At 36.4% G+C, this 13731-nt stretch overlaps 1 protein-coding gene across 3 annotated transcripts in view; it reads left to right on the forward strand.

Annotated features, from left to right (window-relative positions):
• The window catches only part of CCP1 (P-loop containing nucleoside triphosphate hydrolases superfamily protein), a 130573-nt gene that overhangs the window by 71843 nt on the left and 44999 nt on the right, over positions 1 to 13731 (forward strand). The window lies entirely within an intron of this gene.

Genomic DNA, 13731 nt, shown 5'->3' on the forward strand with positions numbered 1-13731 from the left:
ATATGCAATTGTAGCAGTACTAAGCTGTACTCATGGTCTGTTTATATTGATACATATGGTTTCTGATGTCCCCTTTTGGGATGATCCTAAATCTTGCCCTAAAATTACAAGTTCAATTGAAAGAAGAAATGCAATATACTTAGAATTATATCTTTACTAATAAATTGTCTTTATCAAGTTTGACTACAGCCCCTTACCTATCAAAACAATAAAAATAAAAATAAAATTCCGTTATTAAGACTAATCTTGGTTCAGATACTGCTATCATGTTAGAGAATATTTAAAATATAATTTGTAAGGACAATTTTTTTTATTCGGGTTAGAAGATCCAACAACATTTTATACGTGCATATAATCAATAATAATCTTAACCTATTTAAATAAATCATGCAATAGCTTTTGAAATGAAGTAGCCAAGCGATCAATAGTTACTTTCCCATAGTCAACCATGGTAGGGGTTGGAGAGGAGAAATCACAAAGGGTGCCCAGATATTGTTCATCTCAATTAAGCCTAAGAGCATGCCACATCCAACTAAGACAACTCACCTCTTGGCCCACAAATGACAAGAATATCTAATGAAGACAATTCCATCACTTGGGGTGGCCTAGTTAATTTGTGGGAACTCAGGTTATTGAAGAGGAGTCTTCAGCCCGGTTAAGCCTAAGAGCACAAAGTATCCACTTGGGGTGGCCTACTAATAATACTGAAGAAAGGAATGCAAAATACAAAAGCTGAATTTAAAACGCAAATAATACCGAGGAGTATCTTTCTACATATAAATATAAATATATATGTGTGTACATCTACTAATTATACTAAACAGTACGGTAATATTATAAAAATAAAAGTTAATATACAAGAATCCATGCTATTATAGATAGCTAGAATCAAACAATCACATATATATCACTTAAGATAACACTAAATAATTAAACTCAAGGAGATATGTCAATATTATATCTATATAACCTATATTAGACTATACTCGCATACATAAGATCTAAATGATTTTACGTATAGACTTGAGAGCTTATATGTTTGTATACAGATTTCCACTATGTTATATCTTAGTCAAGTCAACAAGTATATTCTTATATAATTGTGAAAAATAATTATAAAAGGAAGAAATATATGTATAATTAAACTATATTGATTATATTCTACATTTTATAAAAGAAGTATAATACATCTTATAATTGCATAGATGCAATTTTAGATTCACAAGAATTCTAATATAGATATAAGAAATCTTAAAATAAATGCATACATACTAATTATAGAATAAAAAGAACCTATATAACTATTCTATAAAGAAATTTATAGGTGTACTAATTGCCCCTAGTATTAGTTTTAAGCATAGTAATACCCATAAAGCTGTCTATGAGCCTATAGATATATAATTATATATATGTAGATCTCTATATATATTTCTAGAAAGCATGCTAATAAAGTTATAAAAAGTCTACAAATAAATGCATCTATATAACCATACATCTCAAAACAGCAGAGTATATAAGAAAATAAAGATGCTTAAACTTATATATTAGAAAATATATGTATGTACTCATAGTTGAAAAACTCACCAAAAGTAGAAACTTGCGAAGGCTTGAAAAAAACTTGGCAACTTTATGTAATGACCCTCTCTATAAAGGCCACAGAAACCCTCAAACTGAACTTAGGAATTTTGTCAAACACTTGGCGTGTAACAGTAACAATATTCAGAATATGGTAATTTCAGATTTGATACTTTCAGAATATAATCACAGAATTACAATATATAAAGCCATTGAACTATATTTCAATTACAATGCAATAAATTCTGAAATTATTTTATTACCAATTCTGGACTGATTATTACAATGACTGTATGACAGCAAATTTACCCAAAAATTGACATATATTTCAGAATGCAAGAACTTGGTTTGAAGAACTATGGAAGAACACCACGTTTTTGCTGCAGATCGTTGATGAAGACCTCCAACCGCACCCCCAAACTGTCCTTAATTTGCTGCTGCTGCCCAAACTAGCAGGGCTGTACCAGGCCGTACCTGTACGGCTGCTGAAATAAATTAATGTTAGGGTTTTGGGACCCCCAAATGCAAGGAAAATGGGCGCCTAGGGTTAGGTAGTAACCCTGTAAAACCATAAAAAATAACTCCAAGGGGTTGAGGAGATATGAGTAATTATGTGGTTCCGAACCCTGCTTTGCCAATTCTGAAAATGCACTTATTCTGTCTTCAAACTCTTGTCAAATGCTTCTCCAATGATAGGGCAAATCTGAAATCCTTATTCCAACCAAAAACAAACCCTAACAATGAATTCTCAATAAGCTCCAATGAGATGGCTGAATACCAACTCCAATTATGCAACAATTCAGGTGATATTTCACACCCTCAAAGTCGCCAATCCAAGGGAGTGATTCGTTCCCAAAGATCGAATAATTTGTAGATCCAAAGTCCACAAATGTCTTCACAATGAAGAAGTAGAAGAGTTCTCCAATCCAAGCATGTCCAAATGAGAGGCCCAGCCCTCTATTTATTCACTTTTCTAAGAAGTTGCTAGAACTTCTAGAAACATCCTTTATAATTTCTCATTATAATGCACTTTTTTTATAATAAAGTAATTTTATAAAATAAAAAGTGCAACTCAAATTAAAATTATAACATGTGGGCCCCAATATCACATAATGATAAAATATAACCTCTTAACACTTCTTCAAGAGCAAGATATGACTATCTGATCCGTAGAATTGACTCTCTTTCCACACCATTTGCCTACGAGAGTCTGGAATAGGCAAATCTATGATCAATGCCATGTCGAACTAAAGAGGGGACATTACACTTTAAAATTTGCTTGAATTTAATTAGGGTTGCTTTTTTTTTGGCTAAATTCAAGGAGATGCATCCAGCGAGTCAATAAATGAGTAAGCATAAGAAACAAGCAGAGTCTAGATATATTTTATTGATTTAAGTGCAAATGGGTACAAAATGACATCCTCATGTGGAATGGTAATGGCTGGTAGCCTGATAGTCTGAAGTAAAATTAAAATTAAAATAGCAAATTGTTTTTATAAAACTAGAAGTAGATACAACATCAAATTTTTTTACATCTTCATCTTCCCAGCTCTAGTAAAAACTAGGGAAGGGCAGGAACTACTGGGTCTAGTCCTATGAGTATGCTTTAGCTGCACCTCCCTGCTCTACTTGACATGTTGTAGCTTGTTTTCCATCCTTGATGTAGGAGTCGCTGGCATTGGCAATGATTCCTCATCATCCTCAACCTCCTCATCCTTTTGAATGTCATCCACTATGAATCCAAATCCACCCCCTCCTCCACAACTTGCCCATTGAAATCATAAACGTTTTCCTTGATAAACAATGGAGGTGGCTCCTACACTGTCCAATCAATGTAAGGACCTATATCATCCATGTCAATTAGACCACATAATATCTCCTCTACCTCCCTATGCACAACTGAAGATTATATTGAGCTAAGTTATCCCTCCTCTTTGTGTGGATAGCCTTGAACAAGCTCCAATTGCACTTACAATTGGATGAACTACAAATATTCACTCCTTGGTGCATAATTGCTGTAAATGACCTCATTGAAAGTTGGGAGGTAGTTTTTCGCTGGAGGAGCAAAAGAAATCAGTTGAAATGAAATTAAGTTAGTTTTTTGCATCCCAAGCATTATATTCTTTTGTGGCAATCTTTTGCCAAACATTCGGCAAGTAAAGTTTGCGAGTTTTTCACAGAAATGCTCGCCTTGCAGATAACCTTGTGAGTTCTTAATATCTCGGTGAGTTTTTTCAACTATGGATGTATAATTGGTCCTTTTATTAATTACAAGCATGGTAATATTTGTAGTCGCAATCATTTAGAATTAAATCACGGTCTGTACTGTAGGTATGGTAGTCCGATACTTAATGGCTTCTTTTAAATGAAAATACACAACACTTTTATGGTACAAGGATATAGTATTGGTATGGCTAGCCAAGCAAATGACCCAAAATAAATATTAAAAGATTTTATACTATAATTTAAAATTAATAATTTTTTAAAAATCATCTTATTTTGGTGCTAAAATCTTATCAAAACAAAATTTTGGAAACTCCATGCACGAATTCTAGTTTTTCACACTGAATTGTAAAATGTCAATTTCACAAGTAAAATATCCATATCTAATTTTCTTTTTCTCATTGGTAAATTTTGAAAGGATAGTTTTCGACTTCTCATCATCAAATCCGTTCTTTGTTTAGGGTAGAAAAGTTGAACAATCTTCAATCTCAATAGAAATGAGTTCTGATAATATGAATAGTCTACTATCTTCACTGCTTAACTCCTCATGTAGGTTTTTTTGAGGAAAGATATGCTATTTTCACTTTCTCCTTCTCCCTTCAAAACTTTATTTGTGTAAAGCATCTAAAATATCTTTTTAAATAAGGACACTTGGACCACATTCTTAGTAACACTTCTTTTTTCTCTTTTTAATAATAAAGCATAAGCTATCTTCTTATGAATGAATCGTAAAGTCACGTTTTCTGTATCTTAAATTATTAGATTATTTCCATTGCACCACCCCGTTAGCCTTCCTTAAATTAAATAACAGGCTAAGGTTCTCCTTATGATTTACACTAGAATTAAATCACGGCCTGTACCGTAGGTATGGTAGTCTGATACTTAATGGCTCCTTTTAAATGAAAATACACAACGCTTTTATGGTACAAGGATATAGTATTGGTATGGCTAGCCAAGCAAATGACCCAAAATAAATATAAAAAGATTTTATACTATAATTTAAAATTAATAATTTTTTTAAAATCATCTTATTTTGGTGCTAAAATCTTATCAAAACAAAATTTTGGGAACTCCATGCACGAATTCTAGTTATTCACACTGAATTGTAAAATGTCAATTTCACAAGTAAAATATCCATATCTAATTTTCGTTTTCTCGTTGGTAAATTTTGAAAGGAGAATTTTCATCATCAAATCTGTTCTTTGTTTAGGGTAGAAAAGTTGAACAATCTTCAATCTCAATAGAAATGAGTTCTGATAATATGAATTGTCTACTATCTTCACTGCTTAACTCCTCATGTAGGTTTTTTTTGAGGAAAAATATGCTCTTTTCATTTTCTCCTTCTCCCTTCAAAACTTTATTTGTGTAAACTGTAAAGCATCTAAAATATCTTTTTAAATAAGGACACTTGGACCACATTCTTAGTAACACTTCTTTTTTCTCTTTTTAATAATAAAACATAAGCTATCTTCTTATGAATGAATCTTAAAGTCACGTTTTCTGTATCTTAAATTATTAGATTATTTCCATTGCACCACCCTATTAGCCTTCCTTAAATTAAATAATAGGCTAAGGTTCTCCTTATGATTTACACTTGGAAAGGGGACATGCTAGTGTATGTAATGTCCCCATTTTGAAGGTAATTTGATTTAAGTAATTAAATTAATTAAGTTGTCCAAAATAATGAATATTTTATGAGGATGACTAATTCATTATTTTAATTAAATAAGTAAGTGGTAGTAAGTTAATTATTTATAAAGTTATCAAATAAATAAATATTAAAAGGCAACTTTATATTTAATTAATTTAATAAAGTGATTTGAATTATAAAATATTTTATAAAGTCACTTAATAAATAAAATGAAATAATATTCTAGAAGTTTTTGGAGAAAGTGGAGAAAAAAGAATAAATAGGCATCCTGGGCTTCATTCTCACTGGGCAGATTTGTTGTTGTTGTGCATTGTGGACCCTAGGGTTTCTGTGGTAGTCACAATTGGCCATTGAGAATGAAAACTCTCAATTGGTGAGCAATTTTGAGGGTGTGAAATATCACTTGAATTATTGCAGCTAGGAGAAAGTTACTTCAGACTTTCTATTTGTGCTACATTGTAAAAACTTAGTGGCCTTTGGCTAAGTTTTTGTGTGATTTGATTTAGGGTTTTGTGGAGACATTTTGGTGTTAAGTCTTCAACAAGTTTGGCATAAGAGAGGCTGAATTGTACTCAGATTTCTACATCAGATATTCTCAGTCACTTATATCAGCTAGTAGAGGCATTTGAGAAGAATTCGATTTGGCCTTGTAGCTGCTTTTTTCAGTTAAGGAGGCAAATCAACGAGTCTTCTTTGCATTTCCAGATTTGTACATTTTTGTGGGGGCTGTGAAGTGATGATACTTACAGTCAATTGAAGGGTTGACCTTGCAAATACATAGGAGGGGCTGAGGAGTTCGATCTATGATAGTATTGGCAGATTGGAATACAACAATTCATCTATATTGCATGAGGCGTTTGTAATACCCAATACATCCAATAAAGAAGTCGACAACAACTTGTATTGCTGATCTGATTACTCAGGGAGGGGACGACTTTGTCATTCCAAGCTCCTAAAAATTAGATGAAAGCACAACCAGGATCGCTGGGCTTACACAAGACAGTCGCCACATCTTTGAAGACTTGAGTGACATCTTCTTAAAGGATTAACTTGTTCTTGGTGGCTGCCAACAATATAACAGGTTTCTTATTAATTCTGGGTTTGCATTTCTGGTTGTTACACACAGCAAATTCGTTATAATCATTGTAGTTGCATCTGATGTATTCGCAAGCATGTAAGTTTAGACTTCCAAGAATTGTAAAATCAGTTATTCATTGTTGTAGAAGATTGCATTAAGTTGCTGCTGTAGGTACATGTTTGTATCAGCATTACTATATTTCTTTAAATCAGTATTGTATTTGAAAGACATTTTTGTTCAAAGAGTAATAAGTGGTTATTGTTGTGCACTCAAATATCTTGGAATCAGCATTAGAGTTCGCAAACCAACTGTTTGTCTAAATTACCAGTTGGCTGTAGGTGGAAATCTCACACGTTGAATTCATATATGAGCATTGTAAATAATAATATAGGGAGGTTGTCTATATCATAAGGCTGCAAGGCTCCTGAAATGCGATATGGTACAGGGAAAAATGCATTAAAAATAACCAAAATTATTGCTGCCTACTACGTACAGGTATGGGGGTCCTTTAAAAAGACCGCACAGTGCCCACAGAGGATTTATCCTTGAATCCATACAGCAGCACACATAAAGCTTTAACCTTCAACCTTGTATAGCAGCAAACAAGAAGCTTCTCCTCCAAATCTGTATTGAAGCAAACCTCCAAATTCGTACTGAAGCAAACATGCAATTTCTCCTTCAAAATCCGTACGGTGGCAACTGAAAGTTTATAACCTCCAAAATCCGTACGAGTCTAATAGAGGATCTTCAAAATTTGTATGGTGGCAACTGAAAGCTTATAACCTCCAAAATCCGTACGAGTTTGACAGAGGATCTTCAAAATCCGTACGGTGGCAACTGACAGCTTAACCCTGAATCCGTACCGTGGGCAATTTGAAAGCTTAACCCTCAAATCCATACGGGTATGCGGACTTCTTTAAAAAGGGCGTACGACTATTGAACTCTGCGTACGGTGTCTTCTAGGGGAACTTTAATTGGCTATAGCATTTAATGATTGCACCTTAACACCATAGATTTCATGCTCTATACTTCACCACCTAATTAAGACTTAAGCAAAGTGTGAAATTCTTCATTCACATTGATGAACTTAAGCATTTCCATTTTACTTATCGTGCCTTTCTGAAAACTCCCACCCATACGGAGATAGGAGAGCCGTACGGTTCCCTTCAGACTCTTCTCTCGTTTTTTTCTTTTTTTCTTTTTGACTTTCCTTACTAATCTTACACATGTACAATATTTACATATATACAGTACTTACAGTTGTTCTTTTCTTAGTTCGTCCACGGAGGTGCGTTATTTCTTACATAGAAGACATTCAACTTCGACCTATGCACTGCGTCGACCACTTCCTTTCTCTCTGGTGTCCATAGTTTTATTGCTCCATTATCACCCACTTCCTAAATCTGGTACGGCCCAACCCATTTCACTTTAAAGTTGCCTGGTTTGATCTCGTTCCGTCCGTCATACTTCAACACCAACTGTCTCGATTGAAACTTGTTCAGTTTCAGGTGTTTATCATGCCACGCTTTGCGTCTATTCCATGTCACCTCCATGGCCCATTGTGCTTGTGATCGTCGTAGTTTATTTAAGTTAGATGATCTCTCCCTTCGGTTTTCCATATCGCCCAGTTTGTTCCCGAAGCTCGGTACCACGGACTCCATCGGCTGCCCCTTCTTGCCGTCAATAACACCTCCATTCTGTACTGCTGCAACTTTTATTAAACCCTTCCTCTTTGTTTCCTGTGTGGACTGTATGATGTGTCTTCCGTGCTGTTGGCACCTTTCTGTTATATCTGTGGTTCAATGTAACATTTTCTTTCTACGCAGTCGTACGGTGAGATATTTCCTTTTTCTGGGTTCGTACTATATGTTTTTTTCCTCAGCTTCAGCCATAATTGCCTTTCCTTCTTCCGCTTCTCTATATTCATTTTCCTCTTCTTTCTCACTTTCGTCCACCCTTAACATATTACAGCTCGGAAAGAGTTCGTAGTCCTCTATTTGCCAATGGTAAAGACTGTTGACAGAATCCAAATCATCATCCGTAGATCCTCCTTCCAACCGCAGGACTCCCTCCTGATCTGGTTCCATACGCTGCCTCCCTTCATCTTCTTCTTCAAAATCTGATGATAGAGCTTCTTCCCCCACCATTTGAGTGTGTAGATCAATGACGTATTTCCGGCCTTTTCTTTTAAGTGATAAATTATTTTTCTTCCAGTCATGCTTAGCCTTCGCTTGCACGAGCCATCCACGGCCCAGAATAGCGTCGTATCCTCTCCTCTTTAGCGGGATGACGACGAAGTCGAGTAGGAACGACTGTGTTCCAATTCACTGGTTGCACCGTGAGGACTCCCAATGGTTTGATCCCGTGCTGGTCCGCCGTTAATAATTGGAACGTAGGTGGCCACAACGTTGGCTGTCCCAACCTTTTCCAGGTGTCCTCTGGTAACACATTGACATCGAACCCTTCGTCCACAATCGTCTCTGTCAGAATAGTCCCCAGAATTCTCATCTCGATGACTGTCGGATGTCGTTCGGATGAGAGGGCTAACAGCATCGGATCTTCTGCACTTGTGCCAACTTCTTTCTCCCTTGTTTTGCTGGCAACTTAGCAGCTGGAGCAATGTTCATGAGTGCCATATGGAGTTGAGGCATAGTGAGCAACAGATCATTTATTTTGATAGGTACCTCTGTTTGTAATATTTGTCATACAATGTTCTGTTCTACGTAGTTTTGTACGAAGGTACTAGTAGTGTCCTTCAGGTGTGCTTTCTCTACCTGTGCTGCTTTTTGGATCTCTGCCCATGCTTCCTCCAGTCACTTCTTTTCTTCTGTCGAGTAGGGGTACACTTTCGCTTGCTTCCAAGTGATGGCCAAAACCTCCTCTTTGTTGGTCCCGATGGTGATCAAATTTACTCCCGACTTTAGGCATTTAGCATCCTCATCGTCTCCTGGACCACACCACCTGCACAATAAATTCGGTGTGTTTGCCGTTGTACAGTCTTGGGAAAAGTGGCCCCACAAATTACATGTGCGACATTGAACTATCGACCGGCCGTTCGCATCGTACTGAATTTGACTCCTTCCGCCATTATTGGTGTTGCCATTGTTGTTGTTTTGACCACACCGATTATTTTTGTATCCTCCTGACGTGGCACCCTCCGTACTGGTGTTCCCGCTTCCTCCTGACGCGGACGCCTCCTATGTCAAGAACACTTGCTGCGGTGCTCTTGTTTTTAGGTTGAAAGGGCATTCCTTTGTCAAATGTCCCATGATCTAGCAAATCTCGCAAAATTGGTCTTTCGGATAGGATCCCTTTGTATGGCCTTCTTTTTTGCACTCGGTGCACCACAACTCATTTCCCCTGGTCTCCTTTTGCATGTTCTTGAATTCTTTCATCATCCAAATCATATCCTTTTGGAGGGCGCGGACCTTCTTACTGCCTTTTTCATCATCGTTTCTCTCCCCTTTTGAAGATGCGTTGTCATCTGAATCAGATGAGCTACTCTTCTTCTTTTTCATCTTCTGTTCACTTTCCAGGTTCATTGCCCGATTGTACGCTTCAGTGTATGATGATGGTGGCATGATCTTCATCTTCTTTCACAGCATCGGGTGAAGTCCTTCAATGAACCATCTTTTCTGCAACCCATCAGCTGGCTTATTCTCCATTTTATTGATCAAGTCCTTCAGCTTCCTAGTGTAGACCTGGACTGTTTCATGCTTCCCCTGTTTTGTGTTGTATACCTCTGCTACGATTTCGTTGTCGTCGTAGAGCAGTTGAAACTCGGTAGTAAACTCCTTAAGATTGTCCGAAGTGGTTAAGTTCTGGGGATCTGCATCGGCAAACCAATCAATTACAACACCTTGTAGGGTAGTTGGAAACTGCCGGACCCATTTGTTTGTATCCGTTATGCCATTCGCCCTCCAAATCGTTTTGCAAGTTTTACAATGTCGGATCGGATTGGCTGCCCCATCACCATCAAATTTTGGCAACTTTTTCTTTGGTCCTGCTAGTACTATTTGAAGTTGAGGGTTTTGTTGTGTACCTACGTTGTTTTGCACTTCTGTGCTGTTTTGGACTCCCACGTTGTTCTGTACACCCGCGCTGTTCTACACACCCGTGCTGTTCTTGACAGTCGTGCTATTTGGTGAAGAAGGGTTTTCATCAACCGAAGCTGTGCATTCCAGAAGTGTATCTCAGACGAAGAGTTCACTCCACGCTCGTGCTGCCTCGGCACTCTGAGCCGTGCGAGTCAATCCTCTTCCGTCTAGATTCTCTTCCCTAGGCGTATGCAGGTTCAGAAACTCCTCCCTTGCTTCTTCCACCAATTCCACCCGCTGTTGAGTCTTCTGCAACAATTCTTCCGTGCTATGGTGTCCGTCAGTAATTTGCTGAAACGTTCGTCTGCATTCGGTCTGCTGTGACAAAATTAAGTTTTCTTGCGTAGTGCGTATTTCATCCTTTTCCTTCAGCTTATTCTTATTCTTGTTCAGTTGATTTGGCATTAGTCTTCATCCGTCTGCCTGCGTACCAGGTCCATCAGGCAACGACGCCAAATGTTTACCGTACTGGGTAAAGAAATCAATGCATACAGGCAATAGATAGAAACAACAGAACTCCTATTATTCGCATATGCCAAGAGATTACATACAGAGAATAAGATGCTTTACAATGACCCAAGAGGGTGTATAAATACTTTCCGAAGAACCTTCCCGAAGGGGTCCGTCGGCTACATGACAATTACTAAAGGGCCCATCAGCTACATAAAAAGAATCTTCTCGAAGAGACCCGTTGGCTACATAACAAGAACCTTCCCGAAGGGACCCATCGGCTACACAATATCTACCGTCAACATACATCCTGTCGGTTACACAATATTTACCTATGACGGGATGTTGGAATGGGCTCATGGTAAAGGGGGAGATGAGGAGAGCGGATGAGTTATGATTATTATGATGTGGGAAATCATTAAAAAATTAAGGCACTAGAAAAGTGTTGTGTATAGGAATATATAATTTCATGATCCATAAAAGGATTATTTTTTGTAGCCGGTAACGATGAGTTAAAATAAGGGGTTCTTTCTATATTGTTTGGCAGTACTTAAAATGTTGAAAACATTGATTTTTTTTAGGAGGCTTATAAACTAATATAGATAGTTAAGCAGCTCTTCAGATTAAGGGTGATGGTCATTTTTGCATAGCCACCAGTGAACTGATTGTAATCCCTCCTTCAGTGTTTGATTTGGGAATTATGAAACTCAGGAAAACATGTTTTTGTTAGAATTTACAATGTTCTAAATCTTTCAGTTTAGAAATCATTTATTTGTTTCTGTGTTAGATTCTCCTTTGGTTGCCACCTTTGTTACTTTTATTTCTTTTGGTAGAAGACATGCATCACTTTTAGCTATAAGTTCTACCAGTTGTTTTCTCATGTGTCTTTCAAATACAATTATGAATTTATTTTCATGATTTCTGATAATGATGCATACATCCACAAGAATCCAGTTGGAGATAGGCACTGTTATAATTCAATGTGAACCAATATAAAGAATGTGGCTGCCTGATGTTTTCTAGACTACTGTGACTATGGCAAATCTAAATCTGTAAATAATGATTCATTGTTCTCTTGTATTGAGATACAACATGCTTGCCAATTTTTAACTTTTTACCTGTTATTTGGATATATATTCAAGTTTGTTGCAGATTTGAGCAATTACAATTCTGACTACATATTCTCTTTTTTTGGTTGACATTTTCAACCACCCTTGTATCTTTTCCAGCTAAACATTCCTAAAAATATAACCAAGAGCTAGTTGGTACAGTTTATTGATGAGGGCCATATCTGATGGACTTTGGGGCATATATCCACATCAATTCAACTTCCTTTTGTGGAAAAGTTAATATCAGTGACCCAACTTTAATAGATAGCATAGATAGGGCCCAACTATAGTTTAGTTATCCATGTCAATATTTCCCATGAAAATTGATACACAAAATGTGTTGTATTTTTTTGGAGAATTTATTCAGTCAATAATGAACTCTGTTTTGTATTTGGTTGGGTAATCTGGGCTTGTCCCACTAGGAAATTGCTGCTGTGCATGCTCCTATGTTTTTTTTGGCTATCCAAACTAATTGTAATATCCCCACCCAAATAACAATAGACAAATGATTACACGTAGTAAAATGAACAAATTACAACAAATTATTAATTGACATTGGAACTAATTATAATCATAATTGACATAAAGTAAATAAATAATAAAATCATGTTATGGCTTAACATTTCAAAATGTATTAAATATTAGGATGTCGTAATGATTACAATAAAATTAACAATTTAAATATAATCCTTTAAATATTTATTGCAATATTTAATTAACAATGTAAAACATATTCTTCTTTTTAATATAATATTTAAATAATAAATTAAAATATAATCTTCTGAACAACAATAATAATAATAATAAAACAAGCATTCTCACGATAACTATGATAGGAACCATTACAAACTTTATCAACAGACGCACCTGTTCACGGATCGCGCATACATATATCGCGCTGACAGAGACCAAATGGGAGAAAAGGGAGGAAAAAAGAAAAGGGAGGAGAAGAAGATAGGAGGACAGGTAGCAGGGAAAGTAGACTGATGAAGTTGCTCTTACGTAGGTGAAGAAGACATTGATTCCACCACATCCGGGTACCAACTACTAACACAGCAGAGCCAAAATAATTCTGTTGACCAGCAGGAAGCCCGATCATCAGAGATGGTAATTAAGGTCATTACACACTGTCAGCAAAATAGAAGGGAAGCAAAATTTAGACAGCCACAATCAGAGGTAATACACCTGGAGCAGCGTCTGAGAAAAGAAGCAAAACATCTGACTCGGAGGAAAAACAGGAAAGGGAATATTAGAGACAGCACTATTGCTGCGAGCGTATATTGCCAAGATTAGACACAGCACCGTGGTCATTGTTGCAAGAACATATAACAACATATCGTTATAAGCAATATTACATTCACCTCCATTACATATATTTAAGGATTGGAATCAGAGATAGCAATCTAATTGCTATTTGCAAGATTGTAAAGTTGGATAAGAAATAGCATTTATCACCATCAGTGATAGGAACATAATATAGCACACTATCCATTGTCAAATCAAAGAAAGTTAATGTCTTTAACATTGAATATTAAGATCAACTTCCAT

This window comes from Cupressus sempervirens, chromosome 3, assembly GCF_028749045.1.
Source record: "Cupressus sempervirens isolate cs-2001-9-10 chromosome 3, ASM2874904v1, whole genome shotgun sequence".
NCBI lineage: Eukaryota > Viridiplantae > Streptophyta > Pinopsida > Cupressales > Cupressaceae > Cupressus > Cupressus sempervirens.